Raw genomic sequence first — 15245 nt, 5'->3', positions numbered from 1 at the left:
GACGCCCCGTAGCTGGCGCTATGGGAACTCCTTGCAGGAGTGACAATCTCTGAAGCCCACATGGATGATGCCTGGTGCTCTGCCGCTTATGCGCATGTCATCACAAGCATATAAATCAGAGAACAGTACCATTTATTTAGGATTTTTAGACTGAATGGAGGAGCCATCTCTCAGTTCCACAAAAGCAAGAAATCAGTTGTGTGGAAAGCTACACAGCATCTAATTCCCTCCTTTCAGGGAACCAAGGTTACAGTTGTAACCGAGATGTTCCATTTCAAGTAGGTCACTTCAACATTGCGTCAGTAGCTGACGCTATGGGAATTATATACCATAACGTTGTGCTACTTATTCACATGCATTAGTACAATGCCTACTAGCCAATGGGGCAGTGAAAAAGCATTGAAATAACCTCCCCTTCATATTACCAAATAGAAAGTAAGAGGACATAAAATAGTTTTTGCAGTAAAAACATTACAACAATGCCACAAGCCATTCAGGGTATGTTGCACACAAGCTCCCCTTCACATTCTTAGTGAGCAAGGAGAGAAAATGCAAAGGCCAAAGACCTGTTCATATATCAACAATGACATTAGCCAATAGGTAGTGAAACATTGATTCAACCCTCCTTCGCAGCCAAAATCTGGGAAGAGAGTGAGGAAACATCAAAATGATAAAAACTGGCAAGTGTGTTAGGGAAAGCCCAGTCTGCTGCCAAACAGATGTCTTCTAAAGTCACTCCCTTTGCCCAAGCCCAGGAGGAAGTCATGCTGCTGGTGGAATGGGCCTTAATGTCATCAACAATCCAGTAAGGAAGTCTTTGCTTGGAGATGGCAAAACCTTTTGCACAGCCTCCAAAGCAAACAAAGAGCTGATCTGACAGTCTGAAATTGACACGTTAAGTCAATATGCATGCACAATGCCCTTACTGTAATGATGTGGGAAATCAGGAGAAGGCAGACGGGGGGTTCGGATCCACACGCGGCTTTATTTACAAGCATAAACAAAACAAACACAGGAACAAAAGCAAAGTCCACGATGGGAAAACATAAACTAAAACACGGAAGCACGTAAAGGAGTTACACAAGTTGGGAAAACATCCACGACGGGCAGAACGAACATGAATAAACATCCACGAACATCAAGGGGAATCAGAAGACCAAGAGTAAACATCAGGGAACGAGAACAGCGGACATGAAACGACAACGTACGACAAAGGAAAGGGAAAACAACAGGGTTTAAATAGACAGACACGGTAATAACAAAATCACGAACAAGTGCGGACAATAACACAGTGCAGGCAGTGATGAGGGCCGGGAAACATGGGAAATGTAGTTTTATACACAGACAGTGAAACACGGGGCGGACAACAAGGAAAACGTGACATGGAACGTGATAAGTGACATGTGAAACAGAAAAACACGGGGCAGACAACACAGGAACGTGACATAATCCCCCCTCAAAAGGACCGGATTCCAGACAGTCCTATACAACAGAAAAATAGAAAAAACAAACAAAAGTTCAAGGAGAGGGGGCCTAGACGAGGGGGAGAACAGACAGACCAAAGGGGGCACAAGGGACACAGAGACAGACCAAGGAGGCACAAGGGACACAGAGACAGACCAAGGAGGCACAAGGGGCAATCAGGCAGTCCACTGAGGCACAAGGGCAAGGAGGCTATCCAAGAGGGGAACATGGGGCAGACAGGAAGTCCAGGGGGCACAGAGGGCAAGAGGGCAGTCCAAGGGGCAAGGACAGGATCAGGAGGCCTGGGAGGTGGCCACAGGACAGGGACAGGTTCAGGAGGACTGGGAGGCGGCCACAAGACAGGGACAGGTCTAGGAGGCCTGGGAGATGGCCACAAGACAGGGACAGGTCTAGGAGGCCTGGAAGACGGCCACAAGACAGGGACAGGTCTAGGAGGCCTGGGAGATGGCCATCGGACAGGGACAGGTCCAGGAGGCCTGGGAGGCGGCCATCGGACAGGGACAGGTCCAGGAGGCCTGGGAGGCGGCCTCAGGACAGGGACAGGTCCCGGAGGTGGAGCTGAGAGGGGCTCTGGAGGCGAAGCTGAGGGAGGCTCTGGAGGCTCAGGAGGCAGAGCCAAGGGAGGCGGAACCACGGAAAGCTCTGGGGCCTCAGGAGGCGGAGTCGAGGGAGGCTCAGGAGGTGAAGCCGTAGGCAGCTCTAGAGGTGGAGGCCTGGAAGGCTCTGGAGGTAGAGCCGAGGGAGGCTCAGGAGGTGGAGCCAAGGAAGGCTCAGGAGGTGGAGCCGAGGAAGGTGGTGCCGTAGGAGGCTTTAGGGGCGGAGACCTGGAAGGCTCTGGAGGTAGAGCCGAGGGAGGCTCAGGAGGTGGAGCCAAGGTAGGCTCTGGAGTCTCTGGGGGCAGAGCCGTAGGATGTTCTAGAGACGGAGCCCTAGAAGGCTCTGGAGTCTCTGGGAGCAGAGCCGTAGGATGTTCTAGAGGCGGAGCCGAAGGAGGCTCGGGAGGCGGAGCCGAAGGAGGCTCGGGAGGCGGAGCCGAAGGAGGCTCGGGAGGCGGAGACGTAGGAGGCTCGGGAGGCGTGGGAGGCGGAGCCGTAGGAGGCTCTGGAGGCAGAGCCGAAGTAGGCTTGGGAGGCGGAGCCATAGGAGGCTCAGGGGGCTCTGGGGGCGGAGCCCTGGAAGGCTCGAGAGGCGGAGCCCTGGGTGGCTCGAGGGGTGGCTCGAGAGGCGGAGCCCTGGGTGGCTCGAGAGACTCGAGAGGCGGAGCCCTGGAAGGCTCGAGAGACTCGAGAGGTGGAGCCCTGGAAGGCTCGGGAGGAGGAGCCCTGGAAGACTCGAGAGACTTGAGGGGCGGAGCCCTGGGAGGCTCGGGAGGAGGAGCCCTGGAAGACTGGAGAGACTGGAGAGGCGCTGATTCTTGGACGGTCATGGCTACTGGCGCTGGCTCTTGGACGGTCATGGCTACTGGCACTGGCTCTTGGACGGTCATGGCTTCTGGCACTGGCTCTTGGACAGTCATGGCTTCTGGCACCGGCTCTTGGACGGTCGAGACCACTGGCGCTGGCTCGGGGACGGCCGAGGCCACAGGCACCAGCTCGGGGACGGTCGAGGCTACAGGCGCTGGCTCGGGGACAGTCGAGGCTACAGGAGCAGGCTCAGGGTCGCAGACCGTGGCTGACATGGGCTCTGGCTCGCAGACCGCGGCTGACGTGGGCTCTGGCTCGCTGACCGCGGCTGACGTGGGCTCTGGCTCGCAGACCGTGGCTGACGTGGGCTCTGGCTCGCTGACCGGGGCAGGCGTGGGCCAGGAGGTGGAAGCCCGTCTTCTCCTCCTCCGGGCAGACGAAGTGGACCACGCTGGCTCGTAGAAAGTGACTGGCGTGGGGTTACACTCACTGACAGATGGGGCTGGCGTGACAGGAAGCGCCATGGGCGACTGGAGAGTCATCCCTGAGGGAGGAGAGGTAGGGTCCTCCTCAGCAACGCCCACGGTTAACGGTGAGCCGCAGACCCGCAAAGTCACCTCTATGTAGCCGCAGAGTCCATTCGCGCGTTGCCAGTGGCAACCGCTCTCTCAGTGAGGCGTTAAGATTGCCCTGGAAGAAGGACACCAGGGCTGAGTCCGGGAAGTCAGAGACACTCGCCAGCTCGAGGAAGTCACCGACATGATCCTCCACCGGTCGGTCCTCTTGTCGCAGGCAGAGCAGGCGATAGTTGGCTTGCTGAACCGTTGGATCCATTGTAGGTCGTTCGTTCTGTAATGATGTGGGAAATCAGGAGAACATTACAACAATGCCACTAGCCATTCAGGGTATGTTGCACACAAGCTCCCCTTCACATTCTTAGTGAGCAAGGAGAGAAAATGCAAAGGCCAAAGACCTGTTCATATATCAACAATGACATTAGCCAATAGGTAGTGAAACATTGATGCATCAACCCTCCTTCGCAGCCAAAATCTGGGAAGAGAGTGAGGAAACATCCAAATGATAAAAACTGGCAAGTGTGTTAGGGAAAGCCCAGTCTGCTGCCAAACAGATGTCTTCTAAAGTCACTCCCTTTGCCCAAGCCCAGGAGAAAGTCATGCTGCTGGTGGAATGGGCCTTAATGTCATCAACAATCCAGTAAGGAAGTCTTTGCTTGGAGATGGCAAAACCTTTTGCACAGCCTCCAAAGCAAAAAAAGAGCTGATCTGACAGTCTGAAATTGACACGTTAAGTCAATATACATGCACAATGCCCTTACTGTAATGATGTGGGAAATCAGGAGAAGGCAGACGGGGGGTTCGGATCCACACGCGGCTTCATTTACAAGCATAAACAAAACAAACACAGGAACAAAAGCAAAGTCCACGATGGGAAAACATAAACTAAAACATGGAAGCACGTAAAGGAGTTACACAAGTTGGGAAAACATCCATGAAGGGCAGAACGAACATGAATAAACATCCACGAACATCAAGGGGAATCAGAAGACCAAGAGTAAACATCAAGGAACAAGAACAGCGGACATGAAACGACAACGTACGACAAAGGAAAGGGAAAACAACAGGGTTTAAATAGACAGACACGATAATAACAAAATCACGAACAGGTGCGGACAATAACACAGTGCAGGCAGTGATGAGGGCCGGGAAACATGGGAAATGTAGTTTTATACACAGACAGTGAAACACGGGCGGACAACAAGGAAAACGTGACATGGAACGTGATAAGTGACATGTGAAACAGAAAAACACGGGGCAGACAACACAGGAACGTGACACTTACGGATAATGTGCCGTTAGCCTCGTCTGACTCATACGGAAATGGGTAGAACGCCTTCAAAGCGACAAACTGAGCCTTGAAGGAAATGTGGCCAACACTTTGGAGACATAACCCTCCCTGGGCTTGAAGATAGCCTTAGATAAACCTTATCCGAACATTAAGCAAAAGTATTTGACCAACAAGTCCTGAAGGTCTCCAACAAGACTGACTGAAGCCAATTCGAGTAGTAGCACAGCCGTCAAAGAGAGTAGAGCCAGACACGAATGCATCACAATCTACATTTGAACAATCTTGTTACTGAATCCCAAGATCAACCATTTACTCTATGCGCAGCCCTCCACCACAATGCGAGAAAATCACTTGCATATGCAACCAAATTTCACGCTGAGGCAAAAATGTATATATTTGGCTACTGGCTGGTACATGTTCATATTTCACTCACTAGTAATTGTGTAGTATAGTGGTGGAGTATTCAGCAGCGAAATCGTTTCACTGCATGTTGAGTGTAAAAGTTGTTTAGTGTAATGTTTGTCCAAAGACAAGATCCACGCAACCAATTTGTCATTGAATAATGTCTCTTTTAATATCCTTTATGTTCTCTACAATCAGTTGTTGATAAAAAAAAAACATTTAATTCTATTCATGCATAGCACAGATGAGATAAAGCAGTTTGAGTCTCTCTCGTTAACATGCACTCATCTACAGACATTCTTTGCAGAGATTATGGTTTTGTTGAAGAGACTGTACCATTTTAGTATGTGATATGTAACACAAAATAATATATGAGTTATTAGTTATTGATTGACTACATGGAATTGTTCATTTTTAAAAAGCCAAAATGTGACCAAAATAATTAAAAACTAATAAAATAGAATGAATAAAAAGCCCTAATATATATTGATGGTGATGTCAAAGTGCTGTTAGCAAACAAAGTGGATTTACAAGGTTGTAGAGTAACCAAATGTTATCATGAGTATTTTAAAGTGTTCAGGGGATGTCATTAAAGCTGAAAGCAGAGGGGGGAGATTGTAAAACGAGTACATCATTCATAAATCCACATGATCCTACCTTCACGCTGTAGATGTACTGATATGCCTCGGTGCTCTTGAAACTCCAAGTAACAACACAAAGTCATTAAAGAGGCCCTATTTCTGCTTTTTACCTTTCCTTTAGTGTGTAGTATAGCTGTTTGTGCATGTAAAAGGTTTGCAAATTTACAAAGCACAAAATCCACGCAAAAGGGAATTATTCTGTATTATAGTCAGCCATTTCTTCTGTAAAGTATCTACATCACTATGGCCCGTCTGCCAGGATGAGTTGGGTTAATGTTGTCGCCATGTCAAGAAGATGCTGTTTTCTTCCCTACAAAAGCAAAACCTCTTTGTTTGGACTTCCAAAGGCAGACGAATTAAAGAATCAGTGGTTAAAATGTATTTAAATTATTTAGTAGTACAACCACAACCAGTGACAGATTTTCAAGATGGTCACTCCTGAATACGGTGCAGTTCCCACTTTGTTGGGACAATCTGACACTTCAGGATCACAATCTGTAAGTATGCTTGATTATGTGTGGATTTTTGTGTTGTAGCTACTGTGTAAATGGTCTGCACTTATATAGCACTTTTTTATTAACCTTAGAGGTTACCAAAGCACTTTACACTGTGTCCCAATCACCCATCCACACTCACATTCACACACCAATGGTGGCAGAGCTGACATGCAAGGCACTAGCCTGCCATTGGGAGCAACTCAGGGTTCAGTGTCTTGCCCAAGGACACTTCGGCATGTGGAGCCGTGTGGGCTGGGATTCGAACCACCAAACCTGCGATTGGTAGCCGACCCGCTCTACCATCTGAGCCACAGCCGTGTACACCCAGTGCACTGCTGTAGGCATGTGCAAACCTGCTTGCTAATGTAACTGTGTTGAAATAGTTTTGCTAATCAGCTGCGAGCCCACATTTACCTACAAATATTTAGAATTATGCATATTGTTTGTCGTTCTTACTATGATGAATAGTGATCAAGTGTGGAGATGGATTTATTTTTACAAACGGTCATTTTACATCGACAATCCATGGTAGTGCTCGTGAACTTGCTATGTAATTTTATTGTTTTGTTAAGGGTTTACTATTCAGCCGTGGGCTGGCTTTTACCTAAAACTGTGTAAAAAATGGGTTGATGTCAAGAGTCTTAAATAATTATATAATTACAAGCTGTAATGTTACAGCCGCTATAGGTAACCCATGGCTAACTTGCTCATTTACTCTCTAATACCACTGGTAATGTCCAGCTGGGAGTAAGCCTCTATTATCTGTTCATAGCTCTGCCGAAAAAAGTTTGGCTACACCCAATTCAGCAATAAATTACTAACTTAGATGCACTACATGTCTTTTACTCTGAGCTTTGTTAGGTTCACAATAATCAACAGTGTACTTGTAAGAAAGCTACAAAATTTAAATTTACCACTGTGAAACGTCCTGCTCAAGTCGTTCTTGCGAAGGTGGTTCGGGTCGATCAGCTTGTTCTTCCAAACTTTCATTATCGGACTAAGAGTGTTTGAGAAGAGGATGACAATAGGAGAAAAAATAATGTGTTTTTTGAACATTAAAGCATGTAAACCTATTCTAGTAGATCCCCAAATAATATCATGAACCTGTACATTTGCATAATATGGACCCTTTATAAATATCTCTATTTGACACCTCAAGCCATTGTCTAAAGTCATTTACCCATCATGTTATAATTAAGTTCAGCTGATTTTTTGAATGTTAAAGCGGGAGGTAGGCCACTATATTCATACACACACATATACTTATGAAAGTGTCTGTTGTATTTTATATTCCGTTTACAACTTTGTATTACATTTAAGTGTTTTAAAAATGTGGGGTGACAAATACATTTAAAACAATACATATATATAACTTATGTTAATGTCATGAACTTGCATTTTTAGACAAGTTAAACCTTATATTTTACACATATAAACAATTATATGCTTGTATTGTGAAAAAGTGCAGTGTGTCAAAGCTGTCTGAATGATCTAGCAGGTCCAATTTACCTCTGTGGGTGTCGAAAAAACATTTACAGTGACAGCAAAACACCTTACTAGCATTTTCACATAGTAAAGGGCTTGTTTAGACTCACAACTTCAACTCTTGGTGAAGATTACTTTCTGTGCTCTCACACGTGTTACATTTTGTTAGATTCTTCTTAGTAGCTTCAATACGAACAGGAAATTAAATGACAAAATCTGGAAGAGCTGAGCACTGAAAAGGGGCGGGGCTTAATACAGTTAATAGACTGAATGCAAGATTCAGTCAAATATACCGACGTAGTCACCGAGTCGAGTTTCATTCCTAAGAAAGAAACCTGCTGACTGGGCACCAACATGCTCTTCGCCCAATTGACTTTGAGGCCCAAGTGCTCTAAATGTATAAGAAACAGGTCCCTGTGCTTGCTCACCAGTTCCTCTGATTGTGCTGAAAGCAGTCAATCATCGAAGACACCATTCAGCCTCAGTGGAGCAAATGCCATGTTGACACATTTGATAAATGTGTGAGGAACCAGGGACAAATGGAAGGGCTGGAGAGTGAACTGGTACACCATCCAAAGCAGAGTAAAGCATCTTGAGTTTTATGCACTCACAGTGAACACAATCAGTCTCAATGAGTGCCGCTTCCACATGGGCCTGTCCTAGGCAAAAAAAACAGTGCTCAATTCTGTCAGGAAGAGGGATATATCACTGACACGGAGGAAAACAGTTGTTAAATGGCATCATGAAAAAGTGTTAAGCAAACGGCTCATTTAATTTATTTTCTAAAAGAAATACACACGATGGTACACAAATGTAATACACAGTGTAAAGGATAATCCATGCACTGTTAAGGCACGCGATTTAAGATGATGAAGAAATGAGTCAAGCTTACAGAGCACGAAAGATGTAATAGGGACCTTAAAGGGAAACAATTCTGACGAAATGGTGCTGTGCTCCAGTTTATATGCTCGCAATGATCCACACATAAGAGGCAGAGCGCCAAGAACCATCTGCCAATGAGATAGGCATGATTCCATACGGGCTTCAGAGATTGTCACTCCTGGGTGGAGTTCCCACAGTGTCAACTACTGACGCAGTTTAGAGCACGTGGGTCAACACGTGAGCTAAAATTGTTATAAAGCACCACAAAATTATGTGGTAGCTTCAGTAAATGCACTTTCCATCTCACATTTTTAGGGTTTTTATTTAGGTTTAGGGTAGGGAGGTTGGTTTTTTGAAATTTAGGTTTAGGGTAGGGAGGTTGTTTCCCTTACAACTTCAGTCCACTTAACATTGTGTTTACTAACGCATATGGTGAGTGCCTTCATACATGACCTATTTGAAACCTCTCTAAAATAATGGCAATATTCTAATATTGGCTATGGTGTTTGAGCCCCACCTGTTTTGGTGCGAAACTGACCGCTCGTTTCGGTGCGAACTGACCGCTATAAAACAGGTGCACACACACCATTTCCTCAGAATTTCTGACTGAGAACAAGGAGGGCTTTGCTCATTTTGGTCTTTTGGTGTGGCTAGCGTTCACAATGACTCCTTCCCTTCATCTCAGGGAACCGAGGTTACGTACGTATCCGAGACGTTCCCTTACGACTTCAGTTCACTTGACTTTGCGTTTACTAACGCATATGGGGAACAGAATCCCATGGTGAACGGACCTCAGCATCCTGATACTCCACAGCGCATCGGCAGGTGTAGAGTATCCTTTTAAAGCAAAATACTTAAATGTTATAAATATAAGTTATATAAGTTATATAAATATAAACCTATATTTATATTTATATATCTAGAAGAGCCACTTACGTGTTCGCGTCTTTTTCAACATGTCGTTCCGTAAATGTTCCTTGTGAGCGAAGTGTTCACTTCGCTCACGAATCGCCTTCGTTCTGAGGGACGATTCAGCCTCTTGCGACCTCCCACCCGCCTCTTCTGTGATTCCCGAGGGTTCACACAAGGGGACATGGAGGGGCTGCGAGGTCGAGTAGGATGAACTTGAGGTGGATTTCGTGCCGACACACGCCCCACGAGCCCCTTAATCTCCATGAAGCGCATATTTCCCCATACGCTACATGCGAGATGAGCTCCGGCCCTCTGAAGGAGCGTGCGGCCTCGTCTTATTTGGTGGATCTGACGCTGGGGATGATAAGTATGATAAAGACGATGTCATGTCTATCGCCGCATCAGACGACTGGTCAATAGATGATGCTACTGCCCCTCCCCCCAGCGAGGGAGAGGACCGTGTACGCACTGACAGGGAGATGCTTTGAGTCTTTGCAAGGGCGGTGGTCGTCCCATAAGACTGCGCCGCCATGTTTCCTCTTTAGGAAGTTGTGTCAAGCAGTGCAGCGTGATCGGATTCTGTTCCACATATGCGTTATTAAACGCATTGTCAAGTGAACTGAAGTCGTAAGGGAACGTCTCGCCACAACAGGTGGGGCTCAAATACCATAGCCAATATTAGAATATTGCCGTTATTGTAGAGAGGTTTCAAATAGGTCGTGTATGAAGGCACTCCTCATATGCATTAGTAAACGCAATGTCTCGTTCCCTTCATCTCAGGGAACCGAGGTTACGTACGTAACCGAGATGTTTTATTGATTTAAAACTGGACAGAGCATTAACCTTAAAAACCTCATCTGTTTGGGAGAACATTTAACTAGTTTTTAGCGCCACTCAGTGGACATTACATCTTCAAACTGCTGTGATATGTGTAATGAACTACATAATATAATTTGGCAAAAATGTTGGCTAAATTCAGCTACATGGTAGAATGTTAAATAGATGCAAGAAAGACAAGACCAATCACAGTTTTCTTACAATCTAAATCAAAGGAGTCTGTACATTAATTTGTTATGAAATCACACTCTTAATGAAGAAACAAACATTAAAACTGATCACTTGAACACTGGCTTGAACACTGGAATAATGTGTGGTTGTACCATCCCAGACAGACCCATGAGCAGAAAGATAATCAGGACAAATGAAAGACTTCAATGCTTTAGATAGTGTAAATGAATCAACAGCCATATAACAAATGACAGGACTTTCTTAAAGGGTATTCAGGAGATTGCTTTTACACATCTCTACCCAACACATTTATATTTATTGGACATGCTTCTCAGAGACAATTTTAATGGGATAGTTTGCTAAGTTTATAATAATAATGATAGAATTTCCATTTGTAGGTTATTTAATTCTGTTATGGGCCCATCAACTGTAAACATCACTTCTAATTATGTGTTCTTAATGGATTGAGCATAATTTTCTAGTTTATCAGTATATCTTATAATACTATATGTAAAAGACATTACAAGTGTTTCAAGCATCCCTAATGCAAGAAATCGTCCCTAATGCAAGATATCTCCCCTGAGACAGATGTCACTGTTCTGACTGGGCAACTGAGATGAAAATAATACACACTGTTTTGGTTTTTGCTCTGAGCTATTTGAAATAATAACAGTAGAGTGCTGCTCAGTTAACAACATCTTTAGAGTTGAGCCTCTCAAAACAGGAAGTGATGGTGGACAACAAAGATCAGACTATTCACTAACCAGTTTGAGTTACAATTATTAATGTTGTACATACAAGACAAACACAATTATCACAAAATCCACATGAATAAATATGACTTTTATATATGATTACTTATAATATACACTGATCAGCCACAACATTAAAACCACTGACGGGTGAATAACATTTTATGTGTTGGAATCAGAAAAAATTAGTAAGCATAAGGATCTAAGTTACTTTGAAAAGGGCCAAATAGTGATGGCTAGAAGACTGGGTCAGAGCATCTCCAAAACGACAGGTCTTGTGGGCTATTGTGGGGACCTACACAATATTACTACACACCTAATTGTGCAGTAGAGGAGAGGACGCTGGCGCTGTTTGTTCGCCGCTTCTCCATCTGCTATCTCCGTCTGCTATTCCGTCTGCTATTCCTCCTTTGTTCCTGTTTTATTTGTGTTTACTGTACCTCTACCTCTGGACAGTCTCTCAGCTAGTTCCCGAAGCCGCTTGGGCACCACAACCGGACTGTCGCCTCGTCGGTTAGCTGCTAGCAGGCTGGCTGCCCGTGTTCATCAACGCGTGCCAGCTAATTCTAGTTGCAATAGCGGCAAAACCGATTGCCTACCTCTTTCTCACAGGCAACCTCCACCAGATGTGAGCCGTGACCGAGACTTTCATCTCCTCCTGTCATGCCGTGGATAATTTTAGCATTTACATTAGTTCTCCATCTCTGTGTCCCTAGTCCATCACTAACTGCTATTATGGAGCTCTCAGTCCCTCCGCTCAGCATCATGTTCATATATTCAACTCTGCAACTGGTCGAACTAATCAACTTCTCCATTCCATCCTGCATCCCAGTCATCAAACAGCTCGGACTTCTACGTCGACCCCGTTATATCCACAGAAGCTTTCGCCGCAAGTTTGTTTACTTCCACCACGGACATTCCATTCCATCCATCTGGTCACCTGCACGCTTTGTCGCACCTCTCCCATGTCATCGGAGTGCTTCCCCCGCTGGATCACTTAGCGCTGAGCGCACCGTTTGGCTGCACAGAAAACCCGGACTGGACTACAGTGCTATTCGCACATCAAATATATCTATTCCCCAATCACTTGCAAATCCACTCACTGTCCCTCCTCAACTGCATTACCCCCCCACACGCACTGCTAACTGTGATAATCTCAGATTTTTCCAGCCTGCCCCCATCTCACCACCCTCTCACCAGGCCAACTTTGCCCTCCTCAACACCCGATCAGCTAACAATAAAGCCCCTGCCCTTCATGAATTTATCCTTGACAACACGCTGGATTTCCTTCTGCTCACCGAAACCTGGCAACAACCCGATGACTTCTTTTCCCTTAACCAAGCATCCCCCACTGGCTACAATTATATCTGCAAACCCCGCTCCTCCCGCTGTGGAGGTGGACTCGCCGTTATCTATAATCAGAACTTCCAGATCACTGAACTCACCCTCCCTTCAGTATCACCATTTGAATATCTCGTCTTCAAAGCTCTTTCCTCCATGACAGTTATCCTCATTTACCGGCCACCTAAACCAAATCCCTCCTTCCTCTCCGATTTCACTGAACTTCTCACAGTAGCCTCATCTCTCTCTCCACGTCTGCTGCTACTCGGTGACTTAAACATCCACATAGACTCCCCCACCTGCAAGCTGTCATCAGAATTCACCATTTTATTGGATAACTTTACTCTCATCCAACATGTTACATTCCCCACTCATGAAAAAGGACACATTCTTGACCTGGTCTGCTCCACTAACCAACCAGTGCTCAACCTCCATCCATGCCTCTTTCCCCTCTCTGATCACAAACTGATACGGTTCTACCATTCCTTCTCCAACCCTACGCCCCTGCCTCCTCAGAGAAATCACATTCCGCAACCTTAAATCTATTGATCCCCATCATCTCTCTGACCTGCTCTCCACCACTCTCAACCTGGACTCAACCCTTACCTCACCTGATGATCTCACAAACCACCTCAACTCTGCTTTGTGTACCTCCCTTAACATTCTGGCCCCCCTCAAAACAAAAACTGTCACCTTTAACAATTCGTCACCCTGGTACACACCTGCACTCCGTAAAATGAAACAAACCGGCCGCCAACTAGAACCCCTGACAAAAAAATCACCGCTCATAGTCCACCATGAAGCCTATAAACTCCACCTCATTGCCTACAAAGATGCCCTCATCTCTCCACTATCCTCACCAACCCCTGTCAAAACCCCAGAACCCTCTTCTCCACATTGAACAACCTCATCAAGCCTCGGACCAATACCCTCCCTACCTCTACTCCGGATCTCTGTACATAATTGACATAATTTATCAATCTCTATCCCCTGCATCCGACTTCCCAGTATCTAATCTAGCCCCTAACATGGCCCCTTTCCCCCTTATCCCTCCTGACCTCCCTCCCATTTCTCCACATTGCCTCCTCTCCCAGTTTCACTCGGTCACCACTCTGGAAATCTCTAAACTCATCAGCTCTTCCAAACCGACTACCTGCTCACTTGACTCCCTCCCTACTCCACTCATGAAGTCCTGCCTCCCTGTCCTTTGCCCCTACCTCACTAACCTCTTCAATTCCTCACTGTCCCTTGGAACTGTCCCCTCTGCTTTTAAAACTGCTGTTGTCACCCCAATCCTCAAAAAACCTGGTCTGGATCCCTCTTCTCTTAACAACTACCACCCAATATCCACCCTCCCCTTTCTGTCTAAAACCCTGGAACGTATAGTTGCCTCACAATTACAAACCTATCTTCATGCCAATAACCAATTTGAACCTCTCCAATCTGGTTTTCGCCCCCTACACAGCACAGAAACCGCTCTCCTCAAAGTTCTCAATGACCTCCGCTGACACCGGTTCCCTTAACATCCTTATTCTTCTCGATCTGAGTGCAGCCTTCGATACTGTGAGACATAACATCCTGCTCACCAGACTCAAAGACCTTGGCATCGAAGGTACTGCACTCAGCTGGCTCCATTCTTACCTTTCCGACAGATCCCACTTCATCTCTCTTCATAACCTCACCTCTGCAACAGTCACAGTCACCCAAGGCGTTCCACAAGGTTCCGTACTTGGCCCCCTGCTCTTCATCATTTACATTCTCCCCCTTGGGCAGATACTTTGCCACTTCAAACTGAATTTCCACTGTTATGCCGATGACACCCAGATCTACCTCTGCACCAAATCCCCTCAGAATCCTCCCCTCTCCCACATCAACTCCTGTCTGTCTGCTATTAAAACTTGGATGCAACACAACTTCCTCAAACTCAACAGCAATAAGACAGAATTCCTCCTCATAGGCTCCAAATCCACTCTCAGCAAAACCAATAACACTACTATCACCATTAACGACACCATTGTCTCCCCATCTCCCCAGGCCCACAACCTCGGCGTGATTTTTGATTCAACCCTCTCCCTGGAGCCGCACATCCGTCATTTCATTAAAACCTCTTTCTTTCACCTCCGTAACGTCGGCAAAATCAGACCCTTACTCACACCCTCTGCTGCTGAAAGACTCATTCACGCCTTCATCTCCTCACGACTGGACTACTGCAACTCACTACTCTTTGGTATCAGCTCAAACTACATAAAAAGACTCCAACTGGTCCAGAACGCAGCTGCCCGACTCATCACCCGCTCCAAATCCTGGCACCACATCACTCCAGTCCTAAAACAATTACACTGGCTTCCCATTTCCCACCAGATCACATAGAAAATCCTGGTACTTACCTACAAAGCCATCCATCACCTGGCCCCCTCATACCTCACTGACCTCCTCTCCCCCTACCAACCCTCACGGTCCCTCAGGTCCACCTCAGCCGGTCTCCTCTGCATTCACAAGTCCAAGCTCCGCAGTTTTAGGGACAGAGCCTTTTCCAGGGCAGCTCCCAGGCTATGGAACTCTCTTCCCCAT

The 15245-nt window shown here is 46.3% G+C and overlaps 1 protein-coding gene across 2 annotated transcripts in view; it reads left to right on the top strand.

The window, feature by feature from the left end:
* Positions 1-15245, top strand: part of LOC127625387 (serine/threonine-protein kinase 32A-like) — a 102934-nt gene that overhangs the window by 34417 nt on the left and 53272 nt on the right. The gene's annotated exons all lie outside the window — the stretch shown is intronic.

This window comes from Xyrauchen texanus, chromosome 31, assembly GCF_025860055.1.
Source record: "Xyrauchen texanus isolate HMW12.3.18 chromosome 31, RBS_HiC_50CHRs, whole genome shotgun sequence".
Lineage (NCBI taxonomy): Eukaryota > Metazoa > Chordata > Actinopteri > Cypriniformes > Catostomidae > Xyrauchen > Xyrauchen texanus.
The sequence above is the reverse complement of the archived record's forward strand: the minus strand, read 5'-3'. Positions and strand labels throughout refer to the sequence as shown.